We start from the raw sequence: 23,060 nt of genomic DNA, 5'->3' as shown, positions 1-23,060 counted from the left end.
GTTGCTGACTGAGGTTAAACCAGGACAGTGATGCCAGGACATTTGAAATGCCATTTGCAAGGTGCTTGGTTTCTCTGTAATGCAAATAGTCATATAAAATATGCAGGAATGTGGTTTTCTTGGGTTTGAATGGGAAGAGGAAATTGATTTACAAATCCTGAATGGAATAGAAACCCTAGAGCAAGAGTAGGTACAAAGCAACTCCCTGCATGGTGTGGAGTAAATACGGCATGTAACTGCCTCTTCCTGTGGGAACTGCTTTGACTTTTGTGCTATTACAACATAATCAAGGTGCTCTCCAGTGTAATTGAATACTAGGGATTTTACTCTTTAGTGATCCTCAGATTAGTATAATCTTCTTCTTGGTTATTCTTGGGCAAATGGCCTTTCAGGACTGTCAGTGGTGTGCCTTCAAAGAGACCTTTATATTTGCAGAGGGGTTGAAGACAGCTCTCCACAAGGTGTGCTCTGCGTGGCCTCTGGTAGTCTGGTGACTTCACACAGACATTCCCATCAGGCTTTACAGAATTCTCAACCCTCAAGCTTGCAGGGAAGCCTCTAGGTTGTGCAGGGGCTAGGAAGCATGGGATTTTCTCATGAGTGATCTTGGTCCCCAGCTGTTCCTTGAGTATCTGTGGGGCCAAGCAGAGAGAAAATCTTCCTCTCACTTGCAGAAAAATTGGGAAAAGTTGAGCAAGCTAAAATGCACAGAATTCCCATGGCCCTGTGCAGGAGCGGCTGTGCAGGTGAGAATGAGGCACTCTGTTAGAAAAAACAAAGCAGAGGATGCTACAAAAAAACCAGTTCGTTCATGGTATAGAGACCTGAAATATGAAATATGAAATACCCGAGGCGAAGGGCTCCGGAGCGGAGGATCGCGACGGGGGACCCTTTCTGAAGCGGCAAAACTGCGGCCAAACCCGCGAAAAGCAAAAGCGCAGGGAGCGAGAGGGAGCCCCAGCCCCCCCATTCCCCGAGCCGGAGGAGGGCGTTCCTGACGAGCGGCAGCTCTGACTCAGCATGGGCGGGGACAAGAGAGGCGGCGGCCAAACCCCCTCACTTACAAGAGCAGCCCCCAGGGAGCACGAGCGACCTGGGCGTGGCGTGGCAGTTCGCGCGGCAGTTTGCGCAGGGAAGGCGAGCGGGCAAGGAGCAGCCCCGCTCCCGGCTCTAGAGGCCAACTCAAGTGGTAATCGTAGGCTTCCGAGAAGAGGACCGGCTATGGTTTCCACTCGGCCGAAAGCCGTCGCCAGAAGGAATGTGGTGACCCAGACGGAGCTCACACACAGGCATACAGCTGTCCAGGTCTCTGGCTGCAGGGAGTGCCTGAGCCTGTCAGCTGTACCAGAGGGCAGCAGAGACACCACCTGTGTGCGGTGTGACCAGGTGGATGATCTGCTCAGCCTGGTGGCAGAGCTGAAGGAGGAGGTGGAAAGGTTGAGGAGTATCTGGGAGTGTGAGAGGGAGATAGATTGGTGGAGCCGTGCCCTACCGTCCTTGAGGCAGAGGCAGCAGATGGAGGCTCCACAAGAAGCAGAGGATCCCCTGCCTTCTTGCCACCAGGTAGAAAGAGGGGACCTAAGTGACGGGGGGGAATGGAAACGGGTCCCTGCTCGGTGTGCCAGGTGAACCCCCGCCTGGCCTCCCTCACCTTCCCGGTTGCCCTTACACAACAGATATGGGGCCCTGGAACTTGAGGGCCAGGCAAATGAGGATGTAGATGAAGGTCCATCCAGGGGGTTGCCTAGGGTGAGGCAGTCAGCCCCACGCATTATGACTGCCGCTGCTGAGAAAAAAAGGAGGGTAATTGTCATAGGCGATTCCCTTCTGAGGGGAACGGAGGGCCCAATATGCTGACCAGACCTGTCCCACAGGGAAGTCTGCTGCCTCCTTGGGGCCTGGGTCAGAGACATCACTAGGAAGCTCCCTGGTTTGGTACGGCCTTCTGATTACTACCCGCTGCTGGTTATACAGGCTGGCAGTGATGAGGTTGCAGAGAGAAGTCCTGCAGTGATCAGAAGGGACTTCAGGGCACTGGGGCGACTGGTTGAAGGATCGGGAGCGCAGGTAGTGTTTTCCTCAATCCCTACAGTGGCAGGGAAGGATACTGGAAGGAGCAGGAAAACACACCTGATCAACACGTGGCTCAGGGGCTGGTGCCATCAGAGGAATTTTGGCTTTTTTGATCATGGGGAGGTTTACATGGCACCGGGCCTGCTGGTGACAGACGGAGTTCAGCTGTCTCACAGGGGAAAAAGGATCATTGCTCATGAATTGGCAGGGCTCATTGAGAGGGCTTTAAACTAGGTTCGAAGGGGGAAGGGGATAAAACCAGGCTCGCTAGAGATGAGCCTAGGGGTGGCGTGCTGATGCCAGGGGCAAAATCGATAGCCCAGCTCAAGTGCATATACACCAATGCACGCAGCATGGGCGGCAAACAGGAGGAGCTGGAAGCCATTGTGCAGCGGGAGAGATATGACTTAGTCGCCATCACAGAAACATGGTGGGGTGACTCTCATGACTGGAGTGCTGCAATGGATGGCTATAAACTCTTCAGAAGGGACAGGCGAGGAAGGAGAGGCGGTGGGGTGGCCCTGTATGTTAGGGAGTGTTTCGATTGTCTAGAGCTCAACGATTGTGATGATGGTACGGTTGAGTGTTTATGGGTAAGGATGAGGGGGAAGGCCAACGAGGCAGATATCCTGCTGGGAGTCTGTTATAGACCACCCAACCAGGACGAAGGGGCGGATGAAGCGTTCTACAAGCGGCTGGCAGAAGTCTCTCAATCGCTAGCCCTTGTTCTCGTGGGGGACTTCAACTTCCCGGACGTCTGCTGGAAATCCAACACGGCAGAGAGGAAGCAGTCTAGGAGGGTCCTGGAGTGTGTGGAAGACAACTTCCTGACGCAGCTGGTAAGTGAGCCTACCAGGGGAGGTGCCTTGCTCGACCTGCTGTTTACAAACAGAGAAGGACTGGTGGGAGATGTGGTGGTAGGAGGCCGTCTTGGGCTTAGCGACCATGAAATGATAGAATTCTCGCTTCTTGGTGAAGTAAGGAGGGGGGGCAGCAAAACCGCAACCATGGACTTCCGGAGGGTGGACTTTGGCCTGTTCAGGACGTTGGTTGAGAGAGTCCCTTGGGAGATGGTCCTGAAGGGCAAAGGGGTCCAGGAAGGCCCGATGATCTTCAAGAAGGAAGTCTTAAAGATGCAGGAGCAGGCTGTCCCTGTACGCCGTAAGAAGAACGGGCGGGGAAGACGACCGGCCTGGCTGAACGGGGAGCTTTTGCTGGGACTCAGGGAAAAAAGGAGAGTTTACCGCTTGTGGAAGAAGGGGCAGGTGACTCAAGAAGAGTACAGGGATCTCGTTAGGTCATGCAGAGAGGAAATGAGAAAGGCAAAAGCCCAGCTAGAACGCAATCTGGCCGCTGTTGTTAAAGACAACAAAAAATGTTTTTACAACTATATTAATGACAAGACGAGAGCCAAGGAGAATCTCCATCCTTTATTGGATGCGGGGGGGAACATTGTCACCGAGGATGAGGAAAAGGCTGAGGTACTCAATGCCTTCTTTGCCTCAGTCTTTAACAGGCAGACCAGTTATCCTCAGGGTACTCGGCCCCCCGAGCTGGAAGACAGGGACGGCGAGCAGGATGAACCCCCCGTAATCCAAGAGGAAGCAGTCAATGACCTGCTACGCCACCTGGATGCTCACAAGTCTATGGGGCCGGATGGGATCCACCCGAGAGTGCCGAGGGAGCTGGTGGACGTGCTCGCCAAGCCGCTTTCCATCATTTATCAGCGGTCCTGGTTAACGGGGGAGGTCCCGGATGACTGGAGGCTTGCCAATGTGACGCCCATCTACAAGAAGGGTCGGAAGGAGGATCCGGGGAACTACAGGCCTGTCAGCCTGACCTCGGTGCCGGGGAAGATTATGGAGCGGTTCATCTTGAGGGCGCTCACAAGGCATGAGCGGGACAACCAGGGGATCCGGCCTAGCCAGCACGGATTCATGAAAGGCAGGTCCTGCCTGACCAACCTGATCTCCTTCTATGACCAGGTGACCCGCCTAGTGGATGAGGGAAAGGCTGTGGATGTGGTCTACCTGGACTTCAGTAAGGCCTTTGACACCGTCTCCCACAGCATTCTCCTCGAGAAGCTGGCGGCTCACGGCTTAGACAGGTGTACTCTGCGCTGGGTCAAAAACTGGCTGGACGGCCGGGCCCAGAGAGTTGTGGTGAATGGAGTTACATCCAGTTGGCGGCCGGTCACGAGCGGTGTTCCCCAGGGCTCAGTACTGGGGCCGGTCTTGTTTAATATCTTTATTGATGATCTGGATGAGGGGATTGAGTGCACCCTCAGTAAGTTTGCAGATGACACCAAGTTGGGCAGGAGTGTTGATCTGCTCGAGGGTAGGAAGGCTCTGCAGAGGGACCTGGACAGGCTGGATCGATGGGCCCAGACCAATTGTATGAGGTTCAACAAGGCCAAGTGCCGGGTCCTGCACTTTGGCCACAACAACCCCATGCAGCGCTACAGGCTTGGGGAAGAGTAGCTGGAAAGCTGCCCAGCAGAGAAGGACCTGGGGGTGTTGGTCGACAGCCAGCTGAACATGAGCCGGCAGTGTGCCCAGGCGGCCAAGGCGGCCAATGGCATCCTGGCCTGTATCAGAAATAGTGTGGCCAGCAGGAGTAGGGAAGTGATTGTGCCCCTGTACTCGGCCCTGGTGAGGCTGCCCCTCGAATACTGTGTTCAGTTTTGGGCCCCTCACTACAAGAAGGACGTTGAGGTGCTGGAGCGTGTCCAGAGAAGGGCAACGAGGCTGGTGAGGGGTCTGGAGAAGAAGTCTTATGAGGAGCGGCTGAGGGAACTGGGGTTGTTTAGCCTGGAGAAAAGGAGGCTGAGGGGATACCTCATTGCGCTCTACAACTACCTGAAAGGAGGTTGTAGTGAGGTGGGTGTCGGTCTCTTCTCCCAAGTAACTAGCAATAGGACGAGAGGAAATGGCCTCAAGTTGCGCCAGGGGAGGTTTAGATTGGACGTGAGGAAAAATTTCTTTACTGAAAGAGTGGTGAAACATTGGAACAGGCTGCCCAGGGAAGTGGTGGAGTCCCCATCCCTGGAGGTATTTAAAAGACGAGTAGATGAGGCACTTAGGGACATGGTTTAGTGGGCATGGTGGTGTTGGGTTGACGGTTGGACTCGATGACCTTAGAGGTCTTTTTCCAACCTCAATGATTCTGTGATTCTATGCCCTGTTGATTCTGGGATAGGCTTTTAACAAAGCTTTGTTCTTTACCTCCAAAGGTCTTGTTGCAAATTTGGACGGTTGCCTTTCTGCTTGCTGAGCTTTTCTATAAGAAGAAATGAAGCACTTTCTCCTTTTTAAATTATTCACATAGATGCACTGCCATTTTAGGCAGAATCTGTTTGTGTAAGGAGTGCGTAATCCTCTTTTGTTGTTTCCATGGACTTGTGCTTTTAAAATAATTTAAGAATGAAATATGTTATGGAATAATTCTGAGGATGAGTCTCCGTGGGAAAGCTGCATTAGATCATCAAGCCCACTGCCTTGCAGCTCCAAGCTGTGGTCCTCACAGGGAAGATGTATAAGATAAACTTATTTTACACTGGATGTTAGTGAAAAGGCCAAGAAATTATTTTTCTCCTAGTTAAACCTACAGAAAGCGCATTCATATCAAAGACACTAACATGTGAGCACAAATTTCCATAATAATGTGAGAAAGCTAAAGGAAAAAATAAGTTTTTTACTCTTTGTAGTTAAGAAGGATTGCATTAATTCCCTTTGTATATCCCAGTGGCTACAAAATAAACTGAAAAATATATCCAGAGGCAGATAATGTCCTTCCTCTCATAGGGAGAGAAGAGTAAGCTATATTTCTGGAGAACTGTTCTCTTTCCTAACTGGAACCTGCTCAAGCACTGATCCATTCAGTCACACCCAGGTAAGGCTGCTGTTTAAGGTAGGCTCCCCAAGAAGGAGGATTTAGCAACAGTGACACAAACAGCCTGGCCTCCTCCTTCTGCTCCTGATTTCTGCTGCTATGGCAGAGGAGGAATATACAGATTTATGGGGCCCAGTTGAAGGCAGCCCAGCCTTGTGGTGCCTCTTGCAGCCATGTCAAAGGAGGGCCCTGTGGCACAGGAAGAATCTCAAGGGCAAAACAACTGAATTTCTCTGGAGCTTTCCTAGAAATGTCACCTGGGACCGTAAAAAGGTCAAACAAGTGTCATAGACTGGAACTCCAAGTGTCATAGACTGGAACTCCATGCAGAAAGGTGCAAAGAGGATAGCGTAGATGTAAAACACATGAGGAAGAAGGAAGGTTGGTGGAGGCAGAGGAAATATCCATCTAGCGAGTGAAAGTTGAAATAATCTAGACAATTCCCTGCAACTATTTCTGGATTTTTCCTTCAGCCTTTGAAAGATCACTTCAAAGGAAAAGAAGTCCCTAGGTAGGCTTTCCTCTCTTTCAAGATTTTGTCTCAGTTAAGAGCCCTGTCTGAGCAGCTCCAATTGTGACTTTCTTCAACTTTTAGTATTTTCCTGTGTTGACCCTGTCAGGCCCATTGCTGGTGCTACACAAACAGCACAGAAACAGTAAAGGAGAAAAATTCTCAACCAAGTGTTCTGAAACATGCCATATTGTGAAGAGGCATCAAGTACATCGTTTCTGTGCTAACAAGTTATTAAAAAAAGAAAGTGCTCTGGTGGGAGCAGATATAAAACACACTTTTTAACTCTCTCTCAATTGTTACCACAGAGATTCCTGCATTTATGGGGGACATCTGTCACAAGGGGTGAAAAAAAAATTTTACTGTAAGCAAAGAACAGCCCGGGAACAAAATCATGTCTCAAAATCTAAAACCAAACTTTCTTTAAATTGTCCTTCAGCAAAAAAATAAAAGCCAGGATTAGCAAAACAAACTATATTCAGATTCTAAAAAATCAGACCAGAATAAGTCCAATGAGGGAAGAGAACATGTGGCACTCACAGCTCATAGAAAATGTTTCAGCTGCGTGAAAGATGGCACGGACGTGATCAACCACCTCAGGAGTGTGTTTTCCTTTGCAAATAATTTCTAAGTGGAGATGTGACCAGCTCTTTGTGTTCTGCAGAAGGCAGTAGCCAGAACCAGCAGAAAAAAAAAATAACTAGGCAGAAGCAGCAGAAAAAAAATTAATAATGCCAAGTAAGCTAATTAGCAGATGCTATCAAGAGTGTGCAAACAGATAAGGTGTGATTAAAGACATCTTTAAGACACTTCCAGGCCTCTCCCTTCTGGAGAAGTAACTAGGAATGCATGGGTGGTTTCATCACATCCTCACCATGGTGGACAGCCACTCGAAGTCAAAACTGGCTGCAACCCCCCCAGCTTTTCCAGGAGAGGCTGCTGTCGTGGTTTAACCCCAGCCAGCAACTAAGCACCACACAGCTGCTCACTCACTCCCCTCCGCCAGTGGGATGGGGGAGAGAATCAGAACAGTAAAAGTGAGAACACGTATGGGTTGAGATAAGAACAGTTTAATAATTGAAATAAAATATTATATTAATAATAATAATAATAAATTGTAATGAAAAGGAAAATAACAAAAAGAGAGAGAAATAAAACCCAAGAAAGACAAGTGATGCAAATGAAAAACAATTGCTCACCACCAACCGACCAACGCCCAGCCTGTCCCCGAGCAGCGGCCCGCCCTGGCCAGCTTTCCCCTAGTTTATATACTGAGCATGACGTTACATGGTATGGAATATCCCTTTGGCCGCCACATCCCTGGCTGTACCCCCCTCCCAGCTTCTTGTGCACCTCCAGCCTTCTCAGTCGGTAGAGCATGAGAAGCTGAAAAGTCCTTGACTAGTGGAAGCACTGCGTAGCAACAACTAAAACATCAGTGTGTTATCAACATTATTCTCATACTAAATCCAAAACACAGCACTATACCAGCTACTAGGAAGGAAATTAACTCTGTCCCTGCCGAAACCAGGACAGTATCCACCCCTTATACTATACCATCTACGTCATGCCCAGGTCCCCCACTTTCCAATACATTCCAATTAATCACCACCGCTTTTCCTGTCTTTTAATATATATACACACAGATATCATTCCTTTAGACTATTGGCTATCCTTCTGAAATGTCCATTGAGTTCATTTAGTCCATGACTTTGGGCTCCATCTGTCATAGTAGTCCTTCAGGGCAGGAGAGATGGTGTGTGGTGTTGGATTGTTGCATGCTGAAGCCAATTTTGGTTGCATGACCGCTGCACTTCTTCGGTTCTATCATCGCTGCACTTTGCTCGCTTTCATCAAAGTTCATTCTTCATTAATCTGGGTGATTCTTACTGTGATACCATTGATATGGCATATAGCAACCATAGTAGTGATGACATACAGTATTATATAGCAATTAACAGCATACAGTTCAAATCATTGGCTATTCTCACCCAAAAATCAAATCCCCTTGAGGTACACATCGGACTTCCCCATCCTTCCGCATTATCCACCATGTGCACCCAGGTCCTTGAGCAAAAGCAATCCCACGGATGGGTCTGCCTCTGCCCGAGGCAGGAATAACCCAGACTGTCTTCCCCAGCATATTTTTTATGTGCACTACAGGGACTTTATTCCCATCTACAGTACGTAAAAGTTCTGACTGGGCGGGGCCTGCTCGATTGGCAGATCCCCGAGTGTTGACTAACCAGGTGGCCTTTGCTAAATGCGTATCCCAATGTTTGAACGTCCCGCCACCCATTGCTCTCAGCGTAGTCTTTAACAGTCCATTGTATCGTTCAATTTTCCCAGAGGCTGGTGCATGATAGGGGATGTGATACACCCACTCAATGCCGTGCTCTTTGGCCCAGGTGTCTATGAGGTTGTTTCGGAAATGAGTCCCATTGTCTGACTCAATTCTTTCTGGGGTGCCATGTCGCCATAGGACTTGCTTTTCAAGGCCCAGGATAGTGTTCCGGGCAGTGGCATGGGGCATGGGATATGTTTCCAGCCATCCGGTGGTTGCCTCCACCATTGTAAGCACGTGGCGCTTGCCTTGGCGGGTTTGTGGGAGTGTGATATAATCGATCTGCCAGGCCTCCCCATATTGATATTTCAACCATCGTCCTCCATACCAGAGAGGCTTTAACCGCTTGGCTTGCTTGATTGCAGTGCATGTTTCACATTCATGGATAACCTGCGCAATAGTGTCCATGGTCAAGTCCACCCCTCGATCACGAGCCCATCTGTATGTTGCATCTCTTCCTTGGTGACCTGAGGTGTCATGGGCCCACCGAGCTAGAAATAACTCACCCTTCTGTTGCCAGTCCAGATCCACCTGAGCCACTTCAATCTTAGCAGCCTGATCCACCTGCTGGTTGTTTTGATGTTCTTCAGTGGCCTGACTCTTGGGTATGTGAGCATCTACGTGACGGACTTTTACAACCAGGTTCTCCACCCGGGCAGCAATATCTTGCCACAATGTGGCAGCCCAGATGGGTTTGCCTCTGCGCTGCCAGTTGCTCTGCTTCCATTGCTGCAACCACCCCCACAGGGCATTTGCCACCATCCATGAGTCAGTATAGAGATAGAGCACTGGCCACTTTTCTCGGTCAGCAATATCCAAAGCCAGCTGGATGGCTTTCACCTCTGCAAACTGACTCGATTCACCTTCTCCTTCAGCAGTTTCTACAACTTGTCGCATAGGACTCCATACAGCAGCCTTCCACCTCCGATGCTTTCCCAGAAGACGACAGGACCCATCAGTGAACGGAGCATATTGCTTCTCATTTTCAGGTAGTTCATTATACATTGGGGCCTCCTCAGCACGCATTACGTCCTCCTCTGGCAATATTCCAAAATCTTTGCCCTCTGGCCAATCCATGATCGCTTCCAGGATTCCTGGGCGACTGGGGTTTCCTGTTCGACCCCGTTGTGTGATCAGTGCGACCCACTTACTCCACGTAGCATCAGTTGCATGATGTGTACAGGGGATCCTCCCTTCGAGCAACCAAACCAGCACCGGCAGTCGGGGTACCAGGAGGAGCTGTGCTTCAGTGCCGATCACTTCTGAAGCAGCTCGAACCCCTTCATATGCTGCCAATATCTCTTTTTCAGTTGGAGTATAGCGGGCCTCGGATCCTCTGTATCCCCGACTCCAAAACCCTAGGGGTCGACCTCGAGTCTCCCCTGGTGCTTTCTGCCAGAGGCTCCAGGTAGGGCCATTCTCCCTGGCTGCGGTGTAGAGCACATTTTTTACATCTTGTCCTGCCCGGACTGGCCCCAGGGCTACTGCATGAACTATCTCCTCTTTAATTTGTTCAAAAGCTTGTCGTTGCTCAGGGCCCCATTTGAAATCGTTCTTCTTTTGGGTCACTTGATAGAGAGGGTTTACGGTCAGACTGTAATTTGGAATATGCATTCTCCAAAAACCCACGACGCCTAAGAAAGCTTGTGTTTCCTTTTTGCTAGTTGGTGGAGACATGGCTGTTATTTTGTTGATCACATCCATTGGGATCTGACGACGTCCATCTTGCCATTTTATTCCTAAAAACTGGATCTCCTGTGCAGGTCCCTTGACCTTACTTTGTTTTATGGCAAAACCGGCCTTCAGCAGGATTTGGACTATTTCCTTCCCTTTCTCAAAAACTTCTCCTGCTGTGTTGCCCCACACGATGATGTCATCAATGTATTGCAGGTGTTCTGGAGCCTCACCCTGTTCCAGTGCAGTCTGGATCAGTCCATGGCAAATGGTGGGGCTGTGTTTCCACCCCTGGGGCAGTCGGTTCCAGGTGTACTGGATGCCCCTCCAAGTGAAAGCAAACTGTGGCCTGCACTCTGCTGCCAAAGGGATTGAGAAAAATGCATTAGCGATATCAATTGTGGCATACCACTTGGCTGCCTTTGACTCCAGTTCGTATTGAAGTTCTCGCATGTCTGGCACAGCAGCACTCAGCAGTGGCGTGACTTCATTTAGGCCACGATAGTCTACTGTTAGTCTCCACTCTCCATCAGACTTCCGCACTGGCCATATGGGACTGTTAAAGGGTGAGCGAGTGTTGCTGATCACTCCTTGGCTCTCCAGTCGACGAATCAGCTCATGAATGGGAATCAAGGAGTCTCGGTTGGTGTGATATTGCCGCCAGTGGACCGTGGTGGTAGCGATCGGCACCTGTTGGTCTTCGACCCTCAGCAACCCCACAACAGAGGGGTCCTCCGAGAGACCAGGCAAGGTGGACAGATGTTTAATTTCCTCCGTCTCCAAGGCAGCTATACCAAAAGCCCACCGGTACCCTTTTGGGTCCTTGAAATACCCTCTCCTGAGGTAGTCTATGCCAAGGATGCACGGAGCATCTGGGCCAGTCACAATGGGGTGCTTCTGCCACCCATTCCCAGTTAAACTTACTTCGGCTTCCAATACAGTTAGCTGTTGGGATCCCCCCGTCACCCCAGAAATACAGATGGGTTCTGCCCCTATATAGCTTGATGGCATTAGGGTACACTGTGCACCGGTGTCTACTAGAGCCTTATACTTCTGTGGGTCTGATGTGCCAGGCCACCGAATCCACACAGTCCAGTAAACCCGGTTGTCCCTTTCCTCCCCCTGGCTGGAGGCAGGGCCCCTCTAATCCTGGTCATAGTATTCGTTACTCACTTCTTGTAAATACGAGTTAGAAGTCTCTTCATTAAGACCAGGAGTAAGATCAGCCCTTCTACCCTGTCTGGGGAACTGCCCACTAGAAACTGGAGCAGCAATTTTCCTGGAAGAACCCCCTGATTGTTTTCCCTTGCAATTCACGCTCCCGTGCCTCTAGGGTTGAGGTAGATTTTCCATCCCACTTCCTCATGTCCTCTCCGTGGTTACACAGGTAAAACCACAGGGTGGCCCGTGGTGTGTATCCACTATATCCTCTCTCTTGAGCAGAGGGATGCTTACTCCTAATGGCTGAGTTACTGGTCCGTACAGGTGGGGAGTAGGACATATCCTCTCTGAGTTGCTGGACCAGTTTCTCCACAGCCGAGACGAGGGAGGAAGAGAGACTTTCTTCGTATTGCCGGAGTTGGCCGGCCAGTTCATCCACCGTTTGTCCCTCTCCGTCTTTCCAGGTCATCACTGCCAATGAATTGGCGTATGACGATGGTGAGCTCTGTACCAACTTCCGCCACATGGGTCGCGTGTGCTTGACTTCATCTGGATCTTTGGATAGTTGTTCATTGCTCAGGTCATCATGAATCACCTCCAGCACAGCTAATTCCCTCAGGAACTGGATACCTCTCTCCATGGTGATCCACTTGCCTAGGCGACATATAACATCTTCCTTGAAGGGATACCTTTCCTTCACGCCTGACAGGAGTTGCCTCCAAAGGCTGAGGACTCGTGTCCCTTTTCCAATCGCTTTGTCAATGCCCCCTTCCCTAGAAAGGGATCCCAGCTGCTTGGCTTCTTTACCCTCTAATTCTAGGGTACTGTCTCCATTATCCCAGCATCGGAGCAGCCAGGTGACAATATGCTCACCTGGACGGCGGCTGAAATCTTTTTGTATATCTCGCAGCTCACTCAGGGATAGAGATCGGGTGGTCACTGCCTCGTTTATGAGTTCTTCCTCTTCCTCCTCCCCGGTCAGCGGCTGGCTCTCCTCCTCCTGTTCTCGTGATAGCCCTCCTCTGGGGTAGTCTGCCTCGTCCACTTCTTCCCCCTGCTCCCTCTTAGAAGAAGTTTCTTTCTCCCTTTCTAAACGAGCTGACTTCCGCTTCCAAGATTTCTTCTTGTGTACAGGGGCGACTGATACCGCCATGGGTTGGTTCTCTGGTTCAGCTGCAGTGCCTGTCGACGGGGTTGGAGTAGCCGCAGTGCCTGTCATTTTGTCGTCAGATCCAGAGACCTTCTCTTTCCCTTGAGGGTACTGAATGGTGTTGAACAGGGCTCGGTAGGCATGGGCCAGGCCCCAGCACGTTGCAGTGATTTGTGTCTCTCTCGAATTGCCAGGGTGACAGCATGCTTTTTCTGGATATTCTACTAATTTTTCAGGATTCTACACTTGTTCAGGGGTGAAGTTCCAAAACACTGGAGGTGCCCACTGTCCTAGGCACTTGCCCATACTGTCCTACACACTCTGCTACTCACAACTATCCAGCTTCAGGGCAGATCTCTGGATGATATTCTTAAATAGTTTAACTTCAAACAAGGCCTGAAACACATTCAAGATACATAGCAATAGGAACATGCTGATTTGAACATCCCAAGGATATTCAAAATTCTCAAGAGCTATTGTAATCAGACTGGAGGAGAAGGGGAAGATGAAGGAAGGTGTCTCCCCCGTATACTAGCTCTCCGAGAAGAGGTAAAAAGTGTAATTATTAATAGTTTCTGTGGGATGGCTCCCGAAGTACAGGGATGACTGCAGTGCTGAGTACAATCTCATGACCAATAATTTTATCATACTGTAAGCTAGTGTTACACAGTACAGCAAAGCAATAGCTTTAATCCAACTCCCAGAGGTGATAAACAGCACCACAGGGAGTGCATACGGCAAGTAAGATGTTACATAACACAACTTTGAGAACAAGCACAACTCTGAGAGCAAATGAATCAACATTATGACCAGCGACTATTGAACTAATATAATGAATGCTTATCACAAGTTTGCCTTGACACACTTTGGTCAGATCTGTCATTATCTCAACCCTTCGAGCCCCATGTTGGGCGCCAAAAAGGACTGTTGTGGTTTAACCCCAGCCAGCAACTAAGCACCACACAGCTGCTCACTCACTCCCCTCCGCCAGTGGGATGGGGGAGAGAATCAGAACAGTAAAAGTGAGAACACGTATGGGTTGAGATAAGAACAGTTTAATAATTGAAATAAAATATTATATTAATAATAATAATAATAAATTGTAATGAAAAGGAAAATAACAAAAAGAGAGAGAAATAAAACCCAAGAAAGACAAGTGATGCAAATGAAAAACAATTGCTCACCACCAACCGACCAACGCCCAGCCTGTCCCCGAGCAGTGGCCCCCCCCCCCCCGGCCAACTTTCCCCCAGTTTATATACTGAGCATGATGTCACATGGTATGGAATATCCCTTTGGCTAGTTTGGGTCAGCTGTCCTGGCTGTGCCCCCTCCCAGCTTCTTGTGCACCTCCAGCCTTCTCAGTCGGTAGAGCATGGGAAGCTGAAAAGTCCTTCACTTAGTGTAAGCATTACCTAGCAACAACTAAAACATCAGTGTGTTATCAACATTATTCTCATACTAAATCCAAAACACAGCACTATACCAGCTACTAGGAAGGAAATTAACTCTCTCCCAGCCGAAACCAGGACAGCTGCTCAGAAGAGGATATTCTCTTCCTCTCCCATCCTAGTCTCATGCCTGTTGTACAAAGGAACGGAGCGGCATGGGAAGGGCGTCACACTGCCGATGTGCTAACACTTAGATTTTGAGAGAAGCTGCTTGTGTAGGATGTACTCCACCTTCTGCCTCTTGCAGTTTAGATTGTCTCCATCTTACTAACAACTTTTGTTAGCTCATGCTGAGCATTTATTAAAACTCTCAAAGAGTTGTTCTCACCCTATATATAGACAGTAGAAGCACAGGTGGAAAAACATGACTATCGCAGAGTCCTACAGCACACTGAGGGCAAAATTAGGAATAGAGCTGAGATCTCCTGACTCCCGGACTTGTGCTCTGCCCTCAGAGGCTTCAGCCACAAAATTACATAGGAGTGTTTTGAATGAGAGGCGATGCCCTGCCCTTGGAGAGGGACCCAAAAGGGGGCTCAGAAGAGAAGAGATGAAAGCAGTCTTCCATGCAAGGAGACTAATCTAGAGGGCAGTCAGGTTCTGTCAGACAGATCAGTTTGGTTTAACGAATTTAAGCTAGCTGCCACTACAAATCCCAAAGCCTTTATCCTGGACCACAGTTTACAAGATGATGAACAATATTTCTCTGGGAACTAGTAAATACTGTATTTCCCAGTTCTCAAGATCTGACTATTTTATAATACTGTAGCCAAAATGTACTATTTACTATTCATGTGTCATTATATGCAACCATCCCATGCAAACATACCCAAACCACATTTTTATGATATGCTGGCATTATGAATGGAAATAAAAATTCAACATGGTCAAACTATTCAAAATGTAAGAGATTGTACTTGCATATTAAATCATTTTCATGTTAGTCATGCATGATTAGATGGAATTTTGCTGGTGAAGCAGGCAGGAGACTTTGTAACCATATTGTACACATGTATTTGGCTTTTAAAAGTAACTGGAATGAAAAATAATTGCATAATAATTGCAACATGTTTTGTAGCTGCTGAGCTAGCATTGCCGGGCAAGGTTAATTTTCCTATTTTTATTGTTTTTGTGCAAATTAAATTCTCAGTATTAACTATATTAGATTAACATTGATGTGCGTGTTTTTTATAAGAAAAAAGAGAGGAAACAGTACTGGCACAATTATGGCTGTTCTCAAAGGTAAAACACATGCAAAGCAAATTGGCCAAGGTAAGGACTGCAGATTAGCAGAGGAAAGTATGCTTCTGGTGATAATCTGTTTAATAACAATACTTGCCACTATTACAATAATGACCTAAAGTTTTGAAGTGCTCATTTCCTCCCTGTACTGTTTGCCACTTTGGAAGGTGTGGATATGGTTGACAATGGAGAAGATAAGAGCGATCACAGAGATTAAAGGAGACCTTCTCAGATGGGGAACATGGTTGTGGTGAGTGAGACCAGTAGGTGGGTATGACATGATGGGAAGATGGCTAACATCTCTGGCAGGACGGTAGGCAGAGGCTCACCAACTCATTTAACAGGACAATTTGTAGACGAAGTGTCCAGAGTTCGTTGCACAGGGTCTGGAAGGCAACTGATCTTTTTGGTGAGATATGAAGGTGGGACAGTGGTTTGAGATTGGCTTGCCAGAGGATGTGAGAAAGGGTGCTCTAGAGGTTCAACTTTGAGAAGAGGGGTTTGGCCTACACAGGAAAGAGACTTCTGGAGCACATCCAATGAAGCAGTAAAGCCCACTATAAAGCCCACTTGTGATTTTCTAACCTCTAAGCTCCTGTGTAACCAAACACTACACTGGTCATTAATTTGGATATTAAACAAGTGCCCCAGTTCTCTTCTGGAGCAGTCCTTCCTGCCTGGGGGTCAGAGGAAGGGGAATTTGACACACAGGGAAGCTTTGGAGGGAACTGAAGCGCAGGACTTCTCTCATGTGCTGAAGCACTCGTGCTCCTTGAAGAATTTGATATATTTTTTGACCCCTCAGCTTTTTCCCGAGGAGGCCAGAAGGCATCCAGAGGCGGAAGGGACTTGGAATCCAACTCCCCACATACCCTTCCCACACACCCGGCTCTGGGCGAGCAGGGTGGGCTCCTTGAAGCATCTCCCACCATTACCCCGGGTGACAACTCCCTCTTTCCACCCTTCCACGGGGTGGCACCGTCATCCCACTCCTTCCCCTCAGCAACCCGCTCCTCGGGGCGGGAGCCCCGCACGCGCAGCAACCGCCGCGCAACAGACGATGCTCCACGCGCCGCCACATGACTCTCCTCTGCGAGCGCGGGGGCCCAGAGCCCCGTGGTCACGTGGCCACGGAGTGATGTCACCCCCTCCCCCGCCCTATCCGCGTGGAGCGGCCGAGTGTCCTGGGGCGCGCGGCGGCGCCGCTCCACCCTTCAGCAGCGGCGTGGCTCCCTGCGGCGGAGACGACCGTAGCGGGACGCGGTTCCTCCATGAGGTGAGCGCGGCTCGGCGTGAGGGAGGGAGGTTGCGTGCACGCACGCACGCGCGCACGCACGGCGGCGGGCGTTGTGAATAGGGGCTTTGTGTGCGGCGCCCACCTGCCCCCACCGCCGTCCGCGGGGGAGCTGTTGGCGGCGGGTGGGCGCTTCCCCGGCGGAGCCTGGGGGGGGGGTACCGTCTGCGCGGCGCAACAGGAGGAAACTTCTCCCTTATTTTCCCCCGGCGCTGCTGGAGAGCCCCGTTTCCCTGGTGTGGGGGAGTGGAGAGCACTGGGGGGGCAGTCCGTGAGTTGCTGCCGCTTGGCTGTTTCATTTTATTTATTTATAATTTTATTCTTTTTTCTCTCCCCCCGGTGCGTGGCGGGGTTGACAGCTGCCTGCGGGGGTGAGCGGTAGTGCCTCGGTGCGGTCAGGCCGGCGCCGGTTCACTCTCCCTCGTCCCTACCCGCCCGGCCGGGGGTCTCCGCGGGTCCCTCGGCCCCAAGCGGCCCCGAGGAGCGAGAGGAGCCGCGGGGGCCGCCCTCGCCGCCTCAGAGAGAGGGGTAGCCCGGTCCCTGACTGCGCGGGTCTGGCTGAGCCCCGGGGGCAGCAGTGCCGCCTCCTCACTCCCTCTCCCGGGGGGCCCTGACAGGAGTTAAATCCACCCCCGGGGGGGACGACCCTCAGATTGCCTCGCTCCGATAAAAAAGGTGGCTCTGGGGACGGCGTTGTCTCGGTGCTCGTGTGGGGCGGTTTCTCTCCGGGGTTTTAGTGTGAGATCGGGGAAGGGCGGGCTGGCTACCGGGCTCCCCGGGGGGCGGCGGTTCGGCCGTGCTCCGCCGGGTCCCCCCGCGCCGCTGCCAGCCGCGTCTTCTGCTCCGCGGGCACGCACGGGGGCTACGGGTTCCTGTGACAGCGGGGGCTTAAAAGATCAAGATTTTCTGTAGCTGTAAAAAAAAAAAAAGTCTGCTTTAGGAATCGCATCAAGTTTAGAGAGGAACCCGTGCTTCTAACTTCCAACAGAGCACGCGAAAGATTTTGCTTTTTCTTGCACAGTGTTTGGCAGCACAAGCCTTCTGCAGTCTGCCATTGCTACTTGTGACATTCTGAAGTTTCTCCCCGTGAAAAGACTATAGTTAAATTCTGCTTTATCAGCATTGCAGGTTCTTAACAAATTCTCCAGTTTGTTTCTGTAGTGAGTGTGAGCATGCTTACTACAGAACTGATATAAAACACTTGCAGTCTAGTTGGAGTGAGTGCTACTTTAGTAGAAGCTGTAGTCTCTCTTTTTTTTTTAATCCTAGCGGGTTGCAGATTAGTGTGTGTTATTTAAAAAAAAATAATAAAATCAAATGCCAAAAAATACCCATACATCATTTTAGAAAGGCCTTCTGATGTCCTAGATTAACTAGGAGTAAATGAATTTAGTAAATATCTGTCAATGACCTGCTTTGGCTCTTGTCTTGGGACACTCATGGAAAGCTGTCAATGAGATTTTATTTACTAATAGAAGAATTGCATAACAGCCATATGAACCAGAATAGAAGAGCATTTGAGTAGAATGAGGCTTGATATGAGCTCAGGGTTCTCTTGAGTTGAGGCCAATAAGTCACTATGCAGTAGCAGATGTCTGTCCTGCCAATCTCTAAAAATATTGGCCCTGTGCTATTCTTTTCTCTCTTCCAAGAGTGCATCTGCTAGCAAAGCAATAAAATGCTACTTCCTCCCCTCTACTTCCCTGAACCAACAAATGGATAACATCAAGTGGAAAAGAGGCTAGGCAGGAGGCTGCTGGTCTCATGAAGTGATGTAAGCATTTCACAAGAGCAAGTGAGTGAACCCCTCATCTCTTTTTTTTTTTTCTTTTTTTTTTCTTTCTTTCTTTATGTTCCCCACTATGTTACTTTTCTTCTCCCCTTCTCTGATAAGGAGTTTGTGCTGCTTCTGAGGGAGAAGCAGTGCCTGGAGAAACATGAAAGCTAAGCTCTTGTGTGAGATGTTGGCAATTTCTAAATCCTACTGCAACAATACCCTAATCACATTCCTTTTGAGAATGTGGGCTGGTTCTTTTTGCATAGGGATAATGCTTGAAATAACTATAGAGAAAAAAACAAGCAAAACTAGAAAAAAATCAATTCAAAGCTTTACTGTCTTGCTTAGTGGCAGAGGTAGTAGACTACTGAAAATCCCAAAGTGGGAGTATAGCAATCCATGACATCTTCTGGGGTTATAGATTCGAATAACTGGCTCTCCTGCTGTATGCATACTTCCTGCATGTCCGAGAAGCCTGTTCTCTCCAGCATTCCTTGGAGTTGCTGTCTGGGTGTCTGTGAATGCATGCAGGTGATAGCTCTGCATTTGAGGTAGCTTGGGGCTTATTTTCAGAGTTGTCAGTCGTTGCTGCTCTTTATATTTTGAGGGTCATCTACTAATGCACTTTTAGGGTGTAGAGAAAGTAGTGCAAATAGATATAACTCAGGTAAAACACTATAGCAGAGTTTATCACTGTCAAACTGCCTGAGACAAATGTGAATTTGGTGAAGTGTGGAAGCAACTGAAGATCTCCACTGGCACTTAGGGCTAGCAGCTAGTCTAGATACTTGCCAAGGACTGCTGGAGTGGAAGTACATACCAGTGAAAGAAAGCATCCTTCCTTTGTTTTGAGATCCAGAACAGGATGGCCAGTAATGTCTGGAGGTGATGGTGGTAGTCGATGTGCTGAACTTGAGATCACCTCTGGAGGGGAGAGCCTCCAGCCTGATGGTTAGTGCATTTGCAGAGGAAGCATTAGATCTTTACTCAAGTCCTTCCTCTGCAAGCAGACCTTGCATTTTAGATTAATGCTGTAATAACTTACATATATTTTCTAAAGCTGCCATAGTCTCCTTCTGGTTTTGTGCCTGGAAGCCATTGCTTGTATTCAAAATACTGTAAAACAAGATGTGTGTGTTGTGGTTTTTTTTTTTCACCTGAATTTATAGGGGGGATGGGTAAAGTGGAGAGCCAAGTTTGTTCAGTCATTACAATAGAAAAAGAATTTGTATGCTGGTCTTTCACTCTCTTATGCCAGTACCAGATGGCTGTAGTGAGTACACCTGTGGGAGGTGCGCCCAGGTAGAGGAACTCCTCCGCTTAGTGGCAGAGCTCCGGGAAGAGGTGAGTAGGTTGAGGAGTATCATGGAGTCTGAGAAGGAGATTGACTACTGGAACCGCACCCTACCATCCCTGGGACAGACCTGTCAGGCAGACAGGACACATGATACGGAGGATTCCCTATCCTTTCTCCACCTGGCAGAACGCATTAACTTGAGGAATAGGGGGGAATGGCGACAAGTTCCTGCCTGGTGCAGCAAGCGCATATCCTCCATGACTACCCCACCTTCCCAGGTGCCCTTGCATAATAGGTACAAGGCTCTGCAAGTGGAACCAAACAATGATGAGGATGATGGTACGTCTAGGTTGGAGATGTCGCCAAGGTTAAGTCGGCCTATGCCCCACATCAAAACCACTTCCATAAAGAAAAAATGATGGGTTATTGTCATAGGAGACTCTCTTCTGTGGGGAACAGAATGTCCAATATGCCGACCAGAGCCACTTCTTAGGGAAGTCTGCTGCCTCCCTGGGGCCCGGGTTAAAGATGTGACGAGAAAACTTCCTACCCTGGTACAGGCCCCCGGATTATTATCCATTATTGATTTTTCATGTAGGCAGCGACAAAGTTGCAACAAGAAGTCCAAGGGCAATCAAGAGAGACTTCAGGGCCTTGGGACGACTGGTTAAGGGATCAGGAGCACAAGTAGTTCCCTTCCAGTTGCAGGGAATGATGTTGGAAGAAACGGGAAGACCCAGCTGATCAATACCTGGCTCTGTGACTGGTATCACCAGCAGAATTTTGGGTTTTTTGATCATGGGTCGGTCTACACTACACCAGGCCTGCTGGCGACAGACGGGGTACACCTTTCTCAAAGGGGGAAAAGGATCTTTGCACAAGAGTTAGCAGGGCTCACTGAAAGAGCTTTAAACTAGATTTGAAGGGGGAAAGGGATAAAGCCAGGCTCGCTAGTGATAAGCCTGGGGGTGGCACGCCAATGTTTGAGGGATGGTGTGCTAGCGAGGTCCTTCAGTCTGCTCCACAATGTGCTGAGTACACTGGAGCACATTTGAAATGTCTCTATACTAACACGCGCAGCATGAGGAATAAACAAGAGGAGCTAGAAGCTTTGGCCCAGTCCCAGAGCTACGACATCATTGGCATAAGTGAAACCTGGTGGGATGAGTCCTGTGACTGGGGTGCCATGATGGACGGTTATAGGCTCTTCAGGAGGGATAGGCAGGGCAGGTGAGGCGGGGTGTGGTGCTGTATGTAAGGGAGGGGTTGGACTGTATGGCGCTTGCAGTTGGCGATGACACGGTTGAGAGCCTCTGGGTAAGGATGAAGGGGAAAGCAAATAAAGCGGATGTTGTTGTGGGAGTCTACTATCGACCACCCAGCCAGGATGACGACATCGATGAATTATTCTACAAGCAATTAAGGGATATCTCTAGATCTGCTGCCCTTGTCCTTATGGGTGATTTTAACTTCCCAGATGTCAACTGGGAATATCATACAGCGGACACAAACAGGTCCAGGAAATTCCTGAAGCATGTTGAGGATAACTTCTTGGTGCAGGTACTAAGGGAGCCGACTAGGAAAGGTGCCCTCCTAGATTTGTTGTTTGTAAACAGAGAGGGACTTGTGGGCAAAGTGGTGATTGGTGGCTGTCTTGGTCACAGTGGCCATGAAGTAGTTGAGTTTCAAATCATTGGCGATAGGAGAAAAACTGCCAGCAAAACTTTGACCCTGGATATGGGGAGAGCAGACTTTGGGCTGCTGAAGGAGCTAGTTAGTAAGGTCCCCTGGGGATGTGCTTTTGAAGGTATTGGGGTCCATGAATGCTGGTCACGTTTTAAGAGCCATCTCTTAAGAGAGTGCGGGAGCAGGCAATTCCAAAGTGTTGGAAGTCAAGCAAGTGGGGCAGAAGGCCGGCTTGGCTGAGCAGGGATCTCCTCCTAGAGCTTAGGTGGAAAAGGAAAGTGTATGGACATTGGAAGCAAGGACAGGCGACACGGGAGGACTACAGAGATGCTGTTTGCCACTGTAGGGAGAAAATTCATGTGGCCAAAGCTCGATTAGAGTTCAAGCTGGCCAGCACTGTGAAGGACAACAAAAAGGGCTTTTAAAGTAACAGCAAAAGGAGGGTCAGAGGAAGACCCTGGTAATTACAGGCCTGTCAGTCTCACTTCAGTGCCTGGTAAAATTATGGAGAAAGTTATTCTGGGAGTTATTGAGAAACACTTGAGAGACAACACAGTCATTGGTCATAGCCAGCATGGGTTCACGAGGGGAAAGTCCTGCTTAACCAACTTAATTTCCTTTTATGACAAGGTCACCCATCTAGTTGACCTAGGGAAGCCAGTAGGTGTGGTTTCTTTTTGGATTTTAGGAAAGGTTTTGATACTGCCTCTCACAGTATCCTTCTGGACAAAATGTCCAGCACACAGCTAGACAAGTCCATAATACGATGGGTGAACAATTGGCTGATGGGTCGGGCTCAAAGAGTTATAGGAAATCTGCTCGAGGGTGGGAGGGCTCTGCAGAGGGACCTGGACAGGCTGGATCGATGGGCCCAGGCCAACTGTATGAGATTCCAGAAGGCCGAGTGCCGGGTCCTGCACTTCAGCCACAACAACCCCATGCAGCGCTACAGGCTTGGGGAAGAGTGGCTGGAAAGCTGCCTGGCGGAAAAGGACCTCGGGGTGCTGGTCGACAGCCGGCTGAATATGAGCCGGCAGTGTGCCCAGGCGGCCAAGAAGGCTAATGGCATCCTGGCCTGTATCAGAAATAGTGTGGCCAGCAGGACTACGGATGTGATTGTGCCCCTGTACTCGGCCCTGGTGAGGCTGCCCCTCGAATACTGTGTTCAGTTTTGGGCCCCTCACTACAAGAAGGACGTCGAGGTGCTGGAGCGTGTCCAGAGAAGGGCAATGAGGCTGGTGAAGGGTCTGGAGAACAAGTCTTATGAGGAGCGGCTGAGGGAACTGGGGTTGTTTAGCCTGGAGAAAAGGAGGCTGAGGGGAGACCTCATCGCTCTCTACAACTACCTGAAAGGAGGTTGTAGCGAGGTGGGTGTCGGTCTCTTCTCCCAAGTAACTAGCAATAGGACGAGAGGAAATGGCCTCAAGTTGCGCCAGGGGAGGTTTAGATTGGACGTGAGGAAAAATTTCTTTACTGAAAGAGTGGTGAAACATTGGAACAGGCTGCCCA

At 49.4% G+C, this 23,060-nt stretch overlaps 1 protein-coding gene across 3 annotated transcripts in view; it reads left to right on the top strand.

Moving 5' to 3' along the window:
- Nucleotides 1-16,699: 16,699 nt before the first annotated feature.
- LOC143172001 (ankycorbin-like) overlaps nt 16,700-23,060 on the top strand; it is a 136,196-nt gene continuing 129,835 nt past the window's right edge. For 2 of the 3 annotated variants that reach the window (XM_076361211.1, XM_076361208.1), the window contains exon 1: nt 16,700-16,773. The gene's annotated coding sequence lies outside the window, so the exon portion shown is untranslated. Of the gene's footprint in view, nt 16,774-17,002; nt 17,063-23,060 lie in introns of those variants that run through there. The other variant, XM_076361210.1, reaches the window with a different exon arrangement.

This window comes from Aptenodytes patagonicus, chromosome W (genome assembly GCF_965638725.1).
Source record: "Aptenodytes patagonicus chromosome W, bAptPat1.pri.cur, whole genome shotgun sequence".
Taxonomy (NCBI): domain Eukaryota; kingdom Metazoa; phylum Chordata; class Aves; order Sphenisciformes; family Spheniscidae; genus Aptenodytes; species Aptenodytes patagonicus.
This window is presented reverse-complemented; position numbering and strand designations above follow the sequence as displayed.